Source organism: Protopterus annectens, chromosome 5.part0 (genome assembly GCF_019279795.1).
Source record: "Protopterus annectens isolate FY-2018-M chromosome 5.part0, PAN1.0, whole genome shotgun sequence".
NCBI lineage: Eukaryota > Metazoa > Chordata > Ceratodontiformes > Protopteridae > Protopterus > Protopterus annectens.
In genome coordinates, this window is record NC_056735.1 from 821,381,732 (window position 1) to 821,401,345 (window position 19,614).

The following is a 19,614-nucleotide window of genomic DNA, read 5'->3' on the forward strand; positions in this document are numbered from 1 at the left end:
TTATCATTCTCAGAATATAATTACATCTGAATATGTCCTATCAACACTGGTGAAAACCATGAGCCCTGGCAACATGCCAGGCTGAATTCTAGACAGCACTAAATGCAGCCTGTTGAACCTCAATCTCTCCACCAGTTGCACACCTAAAGCTTGAGAAACAGTGACTGTGTTGCCCCTGCACAAGGGTAGCTCTACCATAGACAGCAGAAACTAGAGACCAGTCAGTCTTATCAGTACTGTTTGAAATGTTATGAATGCATTACAGCTGGCAAGACATGAGAACTTTTTTCTTAAATTCTCTTTTTTATCCAATCTGCCCAATCTCAACGGTAGTACATTTAAAGACTATGGGTGTGGTGTGTGTGCATGGGCACTGGATCCATAGAGCAAGGGGGGAGGGTCCCCCCACTTTTGCAGATCAAGCAACTTACATATACAAATGGACCTGCGCCCGTTCACAATCAAAAACCACATACAAACTGTCCGACTGAGATCGCACTACAGTGAGAAAAGATTAAGAAAGGGTAAAATTTCCCGATCCCCACTATAGTACGATGTGCGATCTCCAAGATTCTCCATTCAGCTGCAGTGAGCTGACAGTAATCACTTCCCACCTTTCAGCAAAGCTTAGCTAAAATCACAAGACATGGTAGCACAATCACTTCCCTAACAGGTTATCAACTGTTATTAACGGGGAGTTCAGAAAACATGCTTCCTTGCAGTGCGAACAAATGTTAATACACTGACAGCATTTTACTATAAGGGTTAGCTAAATTCTTTATAATGAACATCATTACTAGCAGAAAAATATTAATATGACTATCTGACAAAATATGCCGAAGTCTTGCTGTAATCTGACCATGCACATTCAGCCTCCTTAGCATTCCCACAGATTTTACTAGTGTTGATCGCCCCAGGGGAACAACTCATTTGCCATCCTAGTGCCTTCTGACCAGTACAAATGTGGCACAAGTTACAGGGGAGATGAGATCCTGACCTGGCATACCGGGCACAGTGCCAGTAGGGTACATCAGTCATACAAAGACTGTCTCGTCATTGTTACTTTCCTGGATTTTACAAGGACTGTACACTCAGTGCAGGTGGGTCATCTTTCACTTCAGATTTCAATCATTTACCTGGATTTCATAGATCCTGCTAAAACCATCTCACCAGAAAAATTTGATCAAGTTGGTTAAGGTACTAGGCCCGGGCATTTCCTTCATTGTCTTCACCTCCCCATGACAGACATGAGGTGCATGCAGCAGGACTTCAGCCAGATCATCCTTCACGTCCCCATCATCCTGCACATCCATGCTCTGGTTACTGGTGACTTTGCAGGAGTTATGAAACAAAGCTGCTGAAGTGAAAGAGACCAAGCATAGAACCTTGAGGGATACCTATGGTAGTATGGAGAAATGGTGAATAAGTTATTCCATTAGTATGTTGAGATAAACCATATCAAAAACTTTATAATGATCCAGGAAAATGTAAGTGATATATATATATATATATAGCATGTACTAAAGGCAGTGCAAACATAGGCACCAGAACCATTAAGCGAGGGGGAGGGAGCATCGCCCCCACTTTTACAAGACAAGATAGTCTTGTCTAGTCCCTGTGGCAGTAAAAAAACAAAGCGTCTGGTCTTTAACGAGGACCAGAAGATCCATGCATGTGTTGTCTGCATCCATGGATTACTTAGGCACAAAATTGTAAACAGTCTGCTTTGCAGATTACTTAGGCGCAAAATTTTAAACTGCCTACCTGAAAGGTAGTGGTGTGTGCTTGGTGAGGAAAGTATGTTGCTGCTTCAGGGATCGTGTTTTGGGTGCTTCTGGTTAGGAAAGTATGCTGCTTCAGGGATCATGTTTCTGGTTGGGGGGATTGCTCTTCTGATATATGCTGTGGGAGGATTGTGCTTCCGAAATATGCTGTGGGGGGATTGTGTTTCACTTTCTGATTTATTATGCTGCTGTTTCACTTTCTGCTGGAGGGATTTTGTGTGTGTGCGTGTGTGTGTGTATGCTCCTATATGGAGTGTGTGTAGATGTTTCAGATATATGCTGCTATAGGGATTGTGGGTGTAGATGTTTCAGATCTATGCTGCTATAGGGATTGTTTGTGTGTGTAGATGTTTCCGATATATGCTGCTATAGGAATTGTGTGTGTGTAGATGTTTCAGATATATGCTGCTATAGTGATTGTGTGTGTGTAGATGTTTCAGATATATGCTGCTATAGCGATTGTGTGTGTGTAGATGTTTCAGATATATGCTGCTTCAGCCCCCAGGGGTGTGTGTGTGTGTGTGTGTGCGCGCACGCGCGCGTGGGGTTCAAGTTTTTTGTGATGCTTTGAGAAGTAAGCTTGTGTATTCTCTTCTTTTCAGTCTGAACTTGCTTCTAAAGTTTAGAGGCAAAAAGTGTTTAGTCTTCAAGTTATCATTACAGACCACTCCATAAACCATCCTTTTTTGGCAGCAGGAATAATCCTAAATAGCACCCCTTTCATGTCATATTAAAGCTTTTTTGGGGTGTGAACAATACACAAAATGTCTAGTAGCTGTTGAATTAAAAAGTTAAGCTGAATGGATTTGATCTTCTTGAAGTGCTTGAGAAAGGCCCTGGAACTAGAGCTGTATAGAATTATTTTGTGTATCCTGCTGATACCATTTATTTGACCAATTTGTATTCTGCAATTTGAAACTACTGTTTTAAAACTGGTGCATCTTCCTCCTAGGTGAGAAACATCAGCAAAGAATAAAAACAATGATGGAAAGTACCTTCACTACCTATTACTGAAGGACCTCTTTGTTGGGGAGATCCCTATTCTTGCATTTGTTGGCCTTTAGATTTCCACATTTTCTGGAATCACCTTTCAATCTATAATGTTGTTACCTTATCTGCTTTCAAAAGAATAGATAAGATTTACACAGAAAATTCCTGGAAAGTCTGAGAACATGAGTATGAAACGTCTGTTACAGAATCACCATAATCTTACACTTCTCTTACAACTCCTTCAGATCAACACAGAACTAAAAGGGCATCCAAAATGTGTGCCTTAGCATAATCCAGGAAAGGGTGAGTTCTGAATCATTCATGTTGTCTAAGACAATAGCAGAAACACCAACCCCAAAGTTAACATCAGAAAGTATCACACACACTATATAATGGGCATGTCAGTCATACCATGTTTGTTCTGTTTTCATTTGTTTCTTCTTGAGAGAGATGTGAAATATCAGCACTGACTTTTCCATGGTCTTCAACTTGTTTCAGCATCTCTGGGGGGCACTACAGCATATAGTTCTGGTAAATTCAGTCCTAATGCCTAGCATAACAGAAGAATAAACTATTTTAGTATATCTGTCCAGCATTCTGCACTTAGTCATTTAATGCTGTACGTAAAGCAGCTGTTTCTTAGATCCTAATAAAGTCAGTAATAGCAGGATCAGCCACAGTTGTTATGAACCTCCTTATGTTATTCCCAAACCCTATAAAATCTGTCTGGATTCTTTTGAACAGGTCTTTGTCAGTGTGCTGCTGGGTAAAAAATAATGAGGAAACATGTCAAAGACTCACTTTGGGCTTCATCAGCTCAGCAAGTCTCTTTCTGGAATAATACATTTCTGTGCAAGCCCACTAAAAATGCTCTTTCATTAAATGTAAAGTCTCACCAAATGAGACATCCTCTACAGAGGATTAAGAAGGAAGAGATTACTCATTCCTTGGGGACAATATACAGACATAGGGGATTTAACTTAATCAGAACAGGGCAGGGACTCTTCATTTTCCTCGGACTTGGGGAAGGTAGGAGAGGTGGATTGAGCACATTTTCTGTTTTTAAAAATAGTCTCTGAAGTAAAGGGCTTTGAAGGAGGTGCCCAAGCTTAAGTAACCTACTGAATAAAGCAAAGTAGTCATGAACAAATTTAAAATGACTATGTACAACAAAAATAAAATTAGATGTCCAGAGGGACTACAGTCTGATACCAGGATGCCAGAGGTTTCACCGCCTAGATATTTGGAGTTAGTTCGATATTTCTTTTTATGCTCCTTTTGATCTTTACCAATCTCTCTGCAGCCACCAAGTCATATCATTCACGGACCCTGTGCTTTCTTCCTCTTCCTTGAATTTGAAGAGGAAGGTTCAGTACTAGGAGTAGTGTTTGCCTCTATGTGCCCACTACATTAAGCTGAGAGACAGAGATAAATGATTTCTGTGGCAGGCTGATGCCTCCACAACCCTCTTTCTTGCATAGAATGTACAGCTGTGTTAAAAACCACATCTTTAGTGCCTGCAGCAAGATGCATAACAAACCCTTCCCAAGGAGGGAAAAGCCGACAATGAATGCCCACTCACACCTCTCCTCCCCAGTCAGCTCCACCAGTTACTGGGCTGCTAATTGAACCTGGATCATATGGGCCATAGCTGGAGCTTTATTACTATATGACATGGTATTAGTTCTATATGCTTAACAAATAGTAGAAAGATAGTGACCTGCTGTATCAGCATCAGGCCTCTGGAGATGTCAACAGCACTAGCTGGTAGAATGCCCAGCGATTAAACAGCACAAATTGAGGAAGTCTCAAGTATCAATATTTCATGTTCTGCACGAGAGTTCTTGAGCTCAGAATTGAATTTTTTTTTATTACTCTGTGAACATTTTCACAATGAGACACCATTTCATCTAGCATTTTATGGAGGGAAGTCATCTGTCCCAGTGCTTCTGCCTTTCCGACAATCCTCCAATGAGGCTCTGAGGTGCCGAAGATAACTGGAAAATGAGAGCAGACAGCCTGCACAATATGGGAAAGAATCTTAACCCCAGCATCTGAAGGAAAAGTGCCTTACGTGGTATAAAGGGTTTGGGCCTCAAAGCCACTGATGTCTGCATTTCTGGTACTCTTGTAATCAGCTGCTTCAACATTTTTTATTTAACATGATGAGAAGACTTCCTGATTTTCTTTTTTTCCTTCAAAAACATTTATTTTTCTAAATACACACCTTTATAAACAGATGTCTGAATTACCAAAGACCAAGCAGAAGAAGAAGAAAGAGTTAAGGAAATTAATTTCTTATGCTATAAAAAGCTTAACATTTCTTAGCTTTCATGGCTGAAATCTTACTAAAATTACCAATATATTCACAAAATTAAAATGCAATGCTGTCAAAAAAGTTCAGTTTTAAACCCGAGTGTTAAACTTTTAAAGAGTGCCTGTGTAAGGAATGTGAAGGTGAAAAGAATAGTTAAACATTTTCTGCAGGGACATCATTGGTAAAAGCATGAAATATCACCCAAGTACTAAGAACTGCCAAGACTGAGGCCTGGGGTGAAAATGAACTAGTGAAGTTTAATAGGTTAACCACTAAGTTTAGATATCAAAAATAAATTAGCTAGCCAGTTCCACTGGTGTAGACAAATAAAATTCTGACTATGACCAGGTGGCCCTGATTCATTTTGCAAGTCACATAAATCCAGTGTCAACCCACGAAGTGCAAACAAATCAAAACAAATGAAAACACTCCAAGGGACCTTAGAAACAGAGCAAACAAATCAAAATGTATGGTCCATTTTGAGTACAACGCCAATGCTGCAGCCGGAGTGGGATGATGGGCATGCCCATCTTTGGAAGAGGGGGAAGAGCAGGCTTTAAACTCCCACGTTCCCCTTGGTAGAAGGGTGGCAGATGCATATTTCTACTGGATGGTGTGCATTTGTCTCAAGAAGCTGACATATGGCTGTAGCCTTCATAGAGAAGCATGAACTCACAAAGGAAGGCACTATGACCTCTGCAGTAATGTGGATCATGCGTCTCCAGACCAAGGGACTTGGATTGGGTAAAAACACCAATAGCCCCACCTGTATATCCACACTTGTGGCTGACTCTCATCCAAGAAGAATGAGTAGACAAGCAGACACTGGAGGGCTAATTGTCAGCAGTCAACAGGGGAGAAGCAAGATACAGGGGAAAAATAAAATGTGCATCACATCAAGTCTGTTTACAGCTAGACTCATGTTAATGGGTGCAGTTCACTCATGACTGCATCTATACACCCCTATAGATATACTGTTGAAAAAATTCAAGTCACAGAATGGATTTCAGTCAACCAAATTATGACCTTATTCGGTTTGAGATTAACTGAATAAAATTAATGTATAAATAGAGAAAAGGCACTTCGGTTGGAGATAAAAACACTTTAATACAAATATACATAAACAAGAAACTCTCAAATCCGATTAAAATCACCAATGGAACCAGACAGGGCTGCCCCTTATCCCCACTATTGTTCAATCTATACCTAGAAGTTTTGCTCTTGTTCATATCACAGAAATCTTACCATGCTATTCCTAGAATCTGTAACTCTAATATTAGATTTACTGCCTTTGCAGATGACCTGAATCTGTACTTTATGTATCCCTTAACTGACGCCATGAAACTAGTTAACTCTCTAGATGCCTTTGAAGCAATCTCAGACTTTAAGATCAATGTCAATAAATCTAGTATTTTTCAAATTAATCCCCTAGCACACAAGCCCCATCTTTTCCCGGTTTTACCTATTCATACCAGTCATTCCCTAAACTATTTAGGTGTCTCTTATGACCATTCATATTCATCTGTTCTGCAAGCCAACCTAAATAGAATATGGACCACTATCTCACAGGATATGAAAAGATGGCAAACATTTAAACTCTCTACACTTTCAAAAATCTCTATTGTCAAAATGAATATTTTGCCAAAAATTCTATATCAATACAACTCATCCCTATCCCCGGTTGCAACTACCTTTATTAAGAAAATACAGAATGAAATTGCAAAATTTGTATGGTACCCAAAGTCAGTGAGAATGTCTTATCACAAACTTACAGTTCCTAAATCAAGAGGGGGCATGGCGATGCCCAATCTCATTCTATATTACAGAATTACTCATGCTAATAGGCTTTCAGCAATTGCTAATTATACTCCTGGTTCTAATTGGACTCCTTATGGATTAAAATTTGGTATAACCACACTCTTAATAACAACATTAATCCCAGAGCTTTACCTTTTAAAACTTCAACTAGAGGAACTAAATTACATAACGTACTAAGAAGTTTAATTGACAATTTTCAGGAACTATTCAACTCTTTAGGATTGGGTGGCTTTCTTACTACTTCAGCCCCTTCACCTCAACCCTAATATTAAATTAGGAGGACAGGTGGTTAACTTGAATAAACTTCCCTTAATTAAAGATCTTATGGTGTGGGATTTTTGTAAGCTTAAACACCTCTCATTGACAGAACTTAGAGAAACACTTTCTCTGTCTAAAGCTTATACCACCACTTTGAGACAATTAAAGGAACTCACCTCAACTTTCTTAATAAATCAACATAACGTAGATATGGAAGTTAACATAATTAAACAGCTTCTACTAAGTCTAGATTCCAAGAAACATATGATTTCTATTGCATACAAAGCATTTTCTGTATATTTATATAGAAAAGAACTTATTTTTGACTTTTGGAATAAACAAGATATTACAATATCCCAACAAAAATTGGAATCGATAAAACTCACACTTAAACACTCCCCTTTTAAGAAGTTCACGCTTACTCAATTTATGATTATTAATAATTTATATTATACCCCAACTCATTTAAATAAATTTAACTCATCTGTATCCACTGTATGCCCTGTTGTTCACACCCACGTCGACATTATCCATATTTTATGGTTTTGTAAATATGCCCAAAACCTATGGTGTTCTCTTAAGGTCAGACTAAGTAAAATGGGTTACCATAAGTCAACATTATCTTGGGAAATGGCCTTACTACATATTACTAATATAAATTTGTCACCTCTATGACTTAGGTTACTGATTAATGTCTGTCTTCTAATTAAGTTCTATATTACCAAACACTGGATGGATCGCTCAAAGTTATCTTGGATCAGCTTTAGGAATATGGCAATTACTTATATTACCTCCCAGAAATTAATTACCATGAGAAAGATCTGAAAATCAGAGTCTATGGAATTCTCTTTTACTCCTCGCTGAAATTTGATTGTTGGGAATCCAAATATATGATTTATATATAAAGAGAGATCCCCTTATTGTATAAACTCTACTGAAGGGCAGAGATGATAGGATTTACCAATTTAAAACAATGGCACTTTGTATATATTGTGTATATAGTTTGTGTATGACAGTAGGCTTAAATGATATCTTATCCTTTGTATCTAGTTTTAATATTCTAATGCTTATGTATCGCTGATATGATGTAACCATTGACTTCTGTTGTTGCATATAAAACTGTAATAAAGAATTTAAAAAAAAAAAAAAACACTTTAATACAAATAATAAAAAGGTAAGCGCTTTTGAGGTAACCCTCTTCTTCAGACCTAAATACAAACTGATAAAAATCCTGGATTTAAATACAAGCACTGACCAATAAAAACAAGGCTTAGGAATGCATCATAAACAGTTAATTCATTAGTTAATTACGTAATGAGGTTTACCACATTAACTAATTAATTAACTGTTTATGATGCATTCCTAAGCCTTGTTTTTATTGGTCAGTGCTTGTATTTATATCCACGATTTTTATCAGTTTGTATTTAGGTCTGAAGAAGAGGGTTACCTCGAAAGTGCTTACCTTTTTGTTATTTTTATTTATATTAAAGTGTTTTTATCTACAGCCATGGTGTTTTTTCTCTATTTATACATTTATATTTTTGGACACTTTTGGTTCCTCCACTTTCTTTGATTTTATATTTGAACAAAATTAATGTTTGGGTGCCAAGCCATTCAGAACTTTCATGCCATGTAAGATAGGGAGGCTAAGCCCTGATAGGAAATTGCCAGGAAAATAAAAAAAATATATGCCCAAACAATGCCCAAAAAAATAGAGGGGATGGAGGGAAGGAGTGGCTACTCCAGCAGTGATTATTTGAACCTCTACTGTTATGGTAAGTTTACTTAAACTGTACTATGCTCATCATTATGATCACTTCTGTAGTAGCCTAAACTATATGGGTAGAGTATCATAGCACAAAAAAAATGTGAGGATGAAGGAGAAGGGTCCAAGAGCCCATGGAGAATGATCTTAGCCAAACCAGTCTAAGACCTGGAAAAGGAAAGTAGTTTATAGTGCTTTGTAAAAGTATGCACAGAGGATCAAGTTGCTGCTTCTAGAATCCAACCTTTTCCAAACGGCTATACATGTGAAGCCAAAGCCCTGGTAGAATGAGCCTTGACCATGGCTGGAATATTTTTTTTTGTGGTGGGAATAACAAAAGGCACTAGCCTGAGACAAGCATGAGGAAACAAGTCTTCTTTGACAAAGGTTGTCCTTTCATCTTACCTTCACAAGAAATAAACAAGGGATAAGAAGTTCTGATATTTCTTCTGTCAAGACAGTACCCAAGTTATCTGTGAATACCCAAGGTATGAAGTACTCTTTCCCCCTCATTTTTAGGTTCTGGAAAGAAGACAGGGAGATTGAGAGATTTACTTAATATAAACTCAGATACCAAGGAAATGCTATCTTTTTGGAAAATTAAGTAAGATTGACTCACCATAAGAGCTTGCAACTCAGATGCTCTACTTACAGAGGGTCAGAGCACTGAATAAGACTGTTTGCTCAATTCAGCCTGATGGGCTGGTTCAAACTGAGTAAGTGTTAACTTTTCTAACACAAAAGTAAGACATCCAAAAGAAGTTACTGTTTTTGGAGGCTTGTTATGCAGAACCCCCTTCAAAACATTTTGACAGGTGACTGCATTGAAAGTAGGAGATCACTGGGCAGACATGAATGAACCTTCACAGAGGAGCAAAACAGGCCGTGGGATAACAACTCACACAAATACTGTAAAACCAGAGAAACACTAGCCCTGAATGGATGCTGGTTCTCTTGTTGGCAGCAACTAGAAAACCTTTTCCATTTGTTAATATCTGATTTTTTAGTAGCAGGCTTTCTTGCATCCATTAGTACCTGTTGCATGTCCTCTGTAAACATGTGCCTAAAGGGAATTAAGACTCTATCACCAAAGCAGTTCACTGAAGTTGACTGGAGTCATGGTATAACAAACACCCCTGAACTTGAGTGAGTAGATCCAGTCTGTGAGGAAGCATGTGGTAACTGCCCCTGGCCATTTCCAAAAGAAGGGAGAATCACTGTTTCCTGGGCCAGAAGAGAATCACAGAAATGATCTTTGGGGGATTACTTCTGAATCTTCAGAAGTACCCTGGATATCAGTCGAAAGTGTGGAAAGGCATACAGGAACATTCCTGTCAAATGAAAAGAAAAGGCATCTGTCTTCCAGGCCTACTTACATGGAGTACTGGAGTAGAATATTGACAGTTGAATGTTCAGAGAGGAGGCAAATAGGTCTACTTGAGGAACATCCCAGAGATGGATCAAATCTGGGAAGACCCCTGATTTAGTTTCCATTTATGGGTGTCTGCTCTTGTCCTGCTCAGTTTGTCTACCAGTTTTGCTCTTTTGGGATGTAAGATGCCAGATGAGTGAGATTGTGCTGTGAAGCTATATCCCAAACTAACCTGGCTAGTCTGCAAAGGAGGTACAATCTGGTTTCCCCATGCTTGTTGATATACCACATGACTGTGATACTGTCTGTAACAACTTGAAGAGGTCCAAGAGACCAAAGATGATTCAGAGAGTTAACTGCCTTGATCAGGGCAAGCATCCCTTTCACATGTTTGTGTTTGCATCTGTCCTTGGAGGCCCAAACACCATGCACTTTTATCACTCCTGAAGCTGTTCCTCAAGCAAAGTTCAAGGCATCTGTGGTTACTGGCTGCTTTGGAGCAGGAAGGATATGGGGAGACCTAGATTTAGGGATATTTGCTGTCTCCACCAAAAGATTTCCCTTCTGACAAACCCCAGCACTGGGATTTGAAAGGACAAAAGATTTTGGTGCTGGATCCAAAGAGACTTCAGCTACTATTCTATCACATGGAGTTTTGCTAGGGGTATCATGAGAATCACTGATGCCATGAGACCCAAACTCCTGAGGTATTTCCCAACAGTGAGTGAAGTCTGAGTGGAAAACCTTAGAAACAGATATATAGATCTATGTTTTTTCCTTTGGAAGAAAAGCTTTTTTAACTGAGGTGCCTAGCTGATATGCAAGGAACACAATCTTGTGTGAAGGAGTCTAAGATTTTTGAATGTTCTTTTGGAATCTCAGTTAGTGTAAGAAATCTCTCACCCAAGACAGAGATTCCTGACACTTTGAAAAATACTCTTCAAAGATAAACAAGTCATTTGAATATGGAAAAATGTGGCTATCTTGTAGCTGCAATAAGCTATAACTAAAAGTTATGTCTTACCATAATGTTCCATCTGTATTGTTGATCCTCGTTCAGTCATTATGTGTGGGTAGTCGGTTCCGACATTGGAACCGAGCCGGCCATCTTCCAAGCTCGTGCCAGCTACAAACTCTAGAGCTAAACTCTTACCCAGAATTCCCCTCTCCCTGTTACCTCAGATTGAGTTTGCAAGTCAAAAGAAGGTAGAGGCTACCTCTGATCAAATGACCTAACAGAACCGAATGGTGAGATCCACTAAAAGCCCCAGGAGGGAGGGTCATAATGACTGAATGAGGATCAACAATACAGATGGAACGTTATGGTAAGACATAACTTCTTTATCTGATATTGTTAATCCTCGTTCATTCCTTATGTGTGGGACAGAGTCCCCAGCTACCTTTATTCCTGGGAGGCTCTTATGGAAGGACATTCCTGAGCACCATAGAACCAAAAGATGCTCTTCCCCTTGAGGCCAACTCCAACTTGTAATGATTGATAAAGGTATGAGGACTAGCCCAAGTTGCAGCTGCACAAATGTCATGTAAAGAGGCTTTGGCATGGAAGGCAGCAGAAGCTGCCACCGACCTTGTAGAATGAGCCTTTACGGTAGTAGTTAATGGAATATTACGTTTTCTATAAATTAAGGTTATGCAGTCTTTTAACCATTTAGCCAATGTGACCTGTGTGTAGGGTGTCTGTTGTGGAAGGTTGGCCGGGGGGGCAACTCGACACCGAACAAACTCCACTGCCATTCATTCAACGGACAATGTTGTCCCGCTGTCTGTACGACAACCGGAATAGAAGAAAAGAAGAAGAAGAAGAAGAAGAAGCCAATGTGACCTTAGCAACAGCACATCCTAATCTAGGTCCGGAATAGGCCAAAAATAACTGGTCTGATTTACGAGAAGCCTTAGTCCTGCTCAAGCAGAAGCAAATTTGCCTGTGAATATCTAGGGTATGTAGGCAATACTCTCCTCTGTTTGAATGATTGGGGAAGAAAACTGGCAATTCAGTGGTCTGATTAACGGACATTTCAGAGATCACTTTTGGCAGAAAGAAAGGATTAGTTCTCAATGACACTCTATCTTTATGAAAAATCAAATATGGTCTCTTGATGCATAAAGCTTGAAGTTCAGAGATATGTCTGGCAGAAGTAATGGTGACCAAAAACAAGGTTTTCCATGACAAATATTTGAGGTCGCAAGAAGAAGCTGGTTCGAAAGGTGGCAATGTCAAAGCCTGTAGGACTAATGACAGGTCCCATGGTTGAGTAGGTTCTCTAAAAGGGGGTTTTAGATGATTCACACCTTTTATGAAAGTCTTGCATAATTTGTGTGACATAAGAGAAGAGTCTTGGACACCATCATGAAAATTAGATATTGCGGCCAAATGAACTCTAATGGTAGAGGCAGATGGACCAGATTGAAATAAGGTAGACAGATATTCCAGCACTCTCGACACTGGTGCTGAAAAAGGATCTACCTGTTTTTCTTTCAGCCAAATAGTAAATCTTTTCCACTTGCTGAGATATGTAATTCTGGTGGAAGACTTATGAGATGCAATAAGAATGTCACGTACTGGCTAAGAAAGATCTTTCTGCCTGGCAATCAAAGGAATTGGAGGAGCCAAACTGTGAGCTTCAGGCTGTTGAAATTGGGGTGAATCAGATTCTGCGGATGCAAGATCAACCCTGGGGGTGGATGGAGAATCCACGGTTGATCTAGCTGGTGAGGCCAAAGGAAGCGGAACCAAATCTGACAAGGCCAATATGGTGCTGAGGATTACTTTGCTCTTCAACCGGCGGGCTTTCTTCAGAAACTGGGGAATGAGGGGGAGAAGTGGAAATGCATAAAGTAGACTCGAGGGCCAATTGTGGACTAGAGCGTCCCTAAGTGATTGTCCCGGAGAAGGAATCAGGGTGAAATAGTTGCTGCATTTGTAGTTGGTCGGGGACGCAAAGAGGTCGCAGCAAGGAAGACCCCAACGGTTGAAAATCTCCGCTGCTATCAAAGGATTCAGGGACCACTCATGAGGTTGTAGAATACACCTCCTGAGTCTGTCTGCTATCACGTTGGAACTCCTGGGAATGTGCATTGCTAGAAGAAAGCAGTTGGTAGCCGTCGCCCATTGCCATATCCTCATGGCCTCTCGACAGAGTGGGTAAGATTTGGTACCACCTTGTTTGTTGATGTACCAGACCACCGCCATGTTGTCTGATTGTATAGCAATCATCCCAGATGGCAGCAGGGGATGGAATGCTTGCAAAGCCAGAAGCACCGCCCTCAGCTCCAGAACATTTATATGCAGATGGACCTCCATTTCAGACCAAGTACCTTGGACTGTCTGTCCCTGAAATAGCCCCCCACCACCACCACATCAGGGAGGCATCCATGGTCACTGTAGCCTTGGACTGTTGGGGGGAGAAGGGGCGAGACCATTGTGACGAATTGTGCGTCATCCACCATTTTAAATCCTGCTTGCACCTGTGAGTTACTCAAATCTTGGCTGAAAGAGAGTACTGAAAAGGTTACCATTGGGTGAGCAGTAGCCATTGTAGAAGCCTAATTTGAAACCTGGCTAGGGGGACAATAGTAATGGAGGCTGCCATGGAACCCAACAACTGGAGAACAGAATGAGCTGTGGATTTCTCCCTTGAAAGGATTGGAATCAGTTGCTGCTTTATCCTTACAATTCTGTGCTCTGGAATGGATGCTCTGCAATTCTTTGTGTTCAAGATGGCCCCTATGAATTCTGTGGACTGAGATGGGGTGAGATTGGATTTTAGACAGTTTATGGTTATGCCTAGTCTTTTTGCAGTGAGAAGAGAGTATGCCCGGACTTCTTCTAATAGATGTCTGGTGGGGGAGGAGATGAGCCAGTCATCTAGGTATGGAAACACCTGGAATCCTTGTAGTCACAAGTGAGCTGTGATGACTGCCATGCACATTGTGAACACTCTGGGGGCTGTAGAGAGTCCGAAGGGCAGTACTCTGAAATGGTAATGACTGGCTCCCATATGGAAGCGAAGGAATCATCTTGATGGCCTGTCCACTTTTATGTGGTAGTACGCATCTTGAAGATCTATCGAGCACATCCAATCATCTTTTTTTCCAAAAGTGGAAGGATAGACTGTATTGTGACCATCCGGAATTTCTGTACCTTTACAAACTTGTTCAATACACTGAGATCCAAAACTGGTCTCTAGTCCCCATTTTTTTTTTGCACCAAAAATAGTCTTGAGTAGAATCCGGATCATATCTGGTCTGGAGGGACTATTTAGATGACTCTTTTTCTTAGCAGCTTTTAAATCTCTAATGCTGCTTCTTCCCTTTTACTGGGTGGAACATCAGGTAAGCTTGTTAGGGGAACAGGACAAAGATTGAAGGGGATATGATAACCTCTGGTTATTATCCTTTGTACCCAAGAATCTATGGTAATGGTTAACCAGGCAGGAGGATACAAAGAGAAACGACCCCCAACCACTTCCAGAGGAAAGCAATTGGGCCACTCCTCAGGAGCGCTGGTAAGATTGGTCAAGGAAAGAATCCCTGGAACCCTGGTTACGCGGACCCCCTCTGCCCAGAAAGGGGCATTTTCCCTTAGAGTTTCCCTCCCTCTGCCTCTAGGGGAAAACTTGGCCTGTGTGTCATGGAAAGAACCCTGAGACTTTTTGTGCCATATGTTCCCACTCTTCTGGTTTCTGGAGAAAGCCCATTGAAGTGAAGAATAATGGACACCCACAGCAGAAAGGGTCTTACCGTCATGTTCACATCTGGCCAGTGTGCTTTTAACCTTGGGTCCGAACAATGAAGAGGCTTCAATGGGAGCATTCAGAAAGGAAGTCTTGAAGGGTTCCGTAAAATTACACAAGCGCATCCAGGAATGGTGTCTCAGAACAATGCCTGAACCCACCACTCTAGCTGCTCCTTCTGATGCGTGAGATATCAGGTGCATGGAGGAGTTAGATTTTGATTCGATGGTGGCTAACTGAGAGACCACTTTGTCATGGACCTCATTAGACACAGCTCCTGCCAAAGTTTCAGAGAGCTCAGAAATTAAGTCTCTTTGAAGCCTGGTAAAATGTGCCATATAGTTCAGGGACCTGACTGCAAAGGTCACTGATGCAAAGGTACACTTCCCTATTCTGTCCAGAGCCCGGGACTCTTTGTTGGGTGGATGGACAGTCTGGCTTTCTTCTTCTATCAGGTCTTTCTTAGTTGCAGCTGCCATCACCAAGGTATCTACAGGAATACCTTTGGACCAATGGGGATCACTAGCAGGAGGGGACAAAATTTTATCTGGCCTCTGGGGAATGGCCTCAACAGTGTCAGGAGTCTTCAACGCATGCTGCATGACGAGCTGGACAAGTTCGTCAGCAGGTGGAGTAACCCAGGAGGTAGGGGGCCGGGATTGAAAGGCCTACAGGAACACAGACTCTTCAGAGGTCAGGTTAGAGGGCTGCCAATCACCTCTGTTTAAGGATTTCAAGGGTATCACCAAAGGATACCTCAGAGGGTGATCGAGGGGGACCCTTCCCCATCATCAAAGTCTGTGTCTTCAGTAAGGGACTCCTCTCTGGAGTCCATGTGCTTCCTCTTGCATGAGCTCTTTTGATGATCTTCCTTAGAGAGTGAGAAGCTGGGGAAGACAGAGCAAAAGGGGTCTCCTGTGGGAGTATGTCCTGAGGCCCTTGCACCCGGTGTCCGCTAGGAGTGGCTTGTGTATACTGCGGTCCAGAGGAAGCCAGGGAGAGTGATAGCACAGGATCGCCAACTGACACAAGAGCCTTCTCCATTAGCTGGAAGGCCGGACCACCTGAAGAGGGGTGGGGACCCACGGCAGGGGTCACCCCTTGCCCAAGTGGCTCAGTCTTCCAACCCAGAGTTCCTGGATGGCTGTGAAATGCCAAAGTACGTACACCACAGCTGACATCCTGGGCTGTGGCAAGACTCTCCTGCCACAAAGGCAACTGCGGCTCCTTAGTGAGGTCCATAAATGGAACCATAGTGGGGGAAGACTGTGCTATATCAAGGGGCTTCAAAGGCAATGAAGGAGGAGAATAAGTGGGGATCTTTGGTAAAGGGTGATCACCTCCCGAGGAAGGATAGGTCCTGGGGGGTGGAATACCTCTGGCTAAAAGCATTTGATTCACAAGATGCAACACAGGGAAGGTCTGCACTGAAAACAATGGAGCTGTAATGGTCTGAATTACTGGTGTCAGCACTGGGGAAATCACTGGTGCCGAAGGCATGGTCTGCACCAATGATGAGGTCGGTACCGAAGTGGTTGTTGGCGCTAAGGCCTGAGCCGAAAACTTCGGTGACAAAAACTGAATGGTCGGTACCAAGAGGGTAGTCGGTGCCGGGTAAGTTAATGAAGCCAAAAAAGGAATGGGCGTCGAAACATCCATCAACGTCATGACAATCTGCATCGACTGAACAGTCGGTGCCAGTAAGGGAGTCTGAATCGAGGAGCTCCTCGGTACCGATGCAGTATGGGGCACACTAGTCGGTGCCGAAGTCACAGATGGAGCTGATGGCCTCGGTGCCAAAGGTCTAGGCACGAAAGCGCTGGAGCCAAAGAAGTCAAATCCACACTGGAAAGCTTAGCTTTCTTAGGTCTCGGTTCCTGAGAGTCCCCAGCTGCAGATGAAGGAAGAGATATGCCTTTTTTTGTTCATCACTCTTTTTTCTTATGGGATCTTGGAGGGGTTGAAGCCTCTGACCCAGATATAGCCTCTGAAAAGGGAGATTTAAGTAGCCCCTTCAATATTAATTTATTTTTTCTTTCAATTAATGTCCTGTTAGAGAAGTTCTTACAAATCCTGCAAGGCGGGTCAATTGTTAAGTGAGGCACACCCAAGCAGTAGACACATAAGGAATGTGCATCAGAAATAGGTAATTTATGGCCACAATCCAAACATCTTTTAGACCCTGGACTACCTTTTTTATCTGCCATGGTTAGAGGGAAAGAAGGAGAAACCAGAAAAATACCAGCAATGGTACAAGAAATACCCAAAGGTAAAAAGGAAAGGGGTTTACCAACAATGGTAAAAAAGGAATTACCTCACGGTAAGAAGAGAAGAAGAAGAGTTGAAGGAATTCGACAAGGGTTGTTGCTAAATGCGATAAGGTAAGAGATAACTATTTAATAACTTTTTTGTGAAAAAAGCTGTCTTAGGACTTAGGTATGAAGAAAAATATTGTACTTAGCTTAAGAGAAGTAGCGTGACACGACCGAATGGTGACGCGGCAAACGAAATCTAAGGTAACAGGGAGAGAGGAATTCTGGGTAAGAGTTTAGCTCGGGAGTTTGTAGCTGGTGCGAGCTTGGAAGATGGCCAGCTTGGTTCTGTGGTCGAAACCGACTACCCACACGTAAGGAATGAATGAGGATTAACAATATCAGATCAGGAGTTAGACATTTTGTGAGCATTCGTGGTGTAGGGATAGTCCAAAGGGTAAGGCAACAAACTGATACTGTGATTCAAACACAAAAAAACCCTTAAGAAACGGTTGAAATCTAGATGAACAGGGGTGTGATAAGCATCCTTGAAATCTAGAGTTACTAGGAAACTTGACGAGGAAGAACAGGTTGTGAAGTGACAGCATTTAGAACTTGGGCACTTTCATAAACAGGCTTATGAAAGAAAGATCCAGAACTGGCCTCCAAGCATTTTCTTTTTTGGCACTAAAAACATCCTTGAATAAAATTATTTGCTCACCTGAGAAGGAGGAACTGGTTCTACCACTCCCTGATGCAATATGTGATGAAGGACAAGTTGAAATAAAAAAGTATGGTCCCGTGGATGAGGGATTACCCACTGGAAAGGAGGAATTTTCTCTTGCTGCCATCTGTAAACTTGACAAATGATCTTCAGAGCCCATTTGTCTGAAACTACCTGTTGCCAAGAGAGAAGCGGAGATTCAGACTTACTGGAAGGGAAAAGGGACTGCCAGGGTGGGAGAGGGGCACGTTCCCTTAAACAGTCATTCTGACTTGAAGGACTGTCATTGGTTTTGGGGATTCTTGAATTCTTTTTGGAACACCCTTGTCATTTCTTCTTAAACATCTGTTTTCCTGCATTTTGCTATGACTGTTTTTTTGCCAAAACTGGATGAGGGGTTAGAGAATCCATGAAAAAGTTTGGAAAAGGAGGGCTGAAAAGTCTTAGAGATGCCTTGTATCAACTTATCCCTCTCATCACACTTTTTGATCACCTCTGAGGCAGAGGAGCCAAAAACTAAATCTCTATCCAAATCGGAATTTAAAATCTAATTTTAATATCATCTAGGAGGTTCTGAGAACAGCATGGCAAACCCCCTCAACGCAGTACCACTGGCCAAAGCCCTTGAAGTATCAACTGAATTACAGACATTTTGTAAACAATAAGTAGTGACTTGTACAACAGAAGAAATTAAATTATTTAAAGCTAAAGAAACTGCAAACAAAACTTTTCTCATACTTTCACAGTTAGTCATAATAAACTTTAACACACGAGACTGGCAATTCAAAATTCCAAAAATCAAAGTTGCAGAAGCATACACGTTTTTCCAATACTTATCAAGTCTTCCCATCTTTAACAGAAAAAAAGAAGGACTGGAATTAACTAAATGCCAAGCAGCAGTGGGATTAACTAAAGCTATATTTGCTGTGTTAGGTTTGGGAAGTATATGAAAACTTAAAAGATGGAGGAACTTTATACATTCTATCTGCCTTTTTAGGGGCAGCTGGCAGACTATTAGAAAAATTGCAGGGAGTAACATACACATCTTCCAAAACTGACAGAACTGGAGGAATTGGAAAAGGTTTTGGAAATTCATTCTGAGTCTGAGAAAACTCACTGTTCTCCCACTGAAAACACTGGGACATTCTGGAAACAGTTTTGGAGATAGAGAAACTGCCACAAGGAGAATCAAAAACTGAGCTCTCCGCTGGGTCAGAATCAGAACTCTGAGTAGAAATCCATGTATCCAAGCCCTTCATTTTCCTGTTAAGATTTAGAATCCTGAACCTAATCATGAAAAGAGGTATCCTTACTTTTAACATAAACTACTTTATAAGGATCAATAGCCTGACTTAAACCCTGAGTCAGACTCAGCAAATTACGCTTATCCAAGGAAATTTGTAGAGGAGTAGATATGTGTTTAATATTCTGTTTCTTTCTGGCAGGAAAAATGGTGACAGTGTTAATGGCAACAGCAGCAGCAGCTTCCCCAGGGATGGGCACATCATTCTGACAAAGCAGGGAAGCCTTCCCTGTTCACTCTCCAAGGATTGCCAAGAGTGGGTCTCTCTTGCCCATTG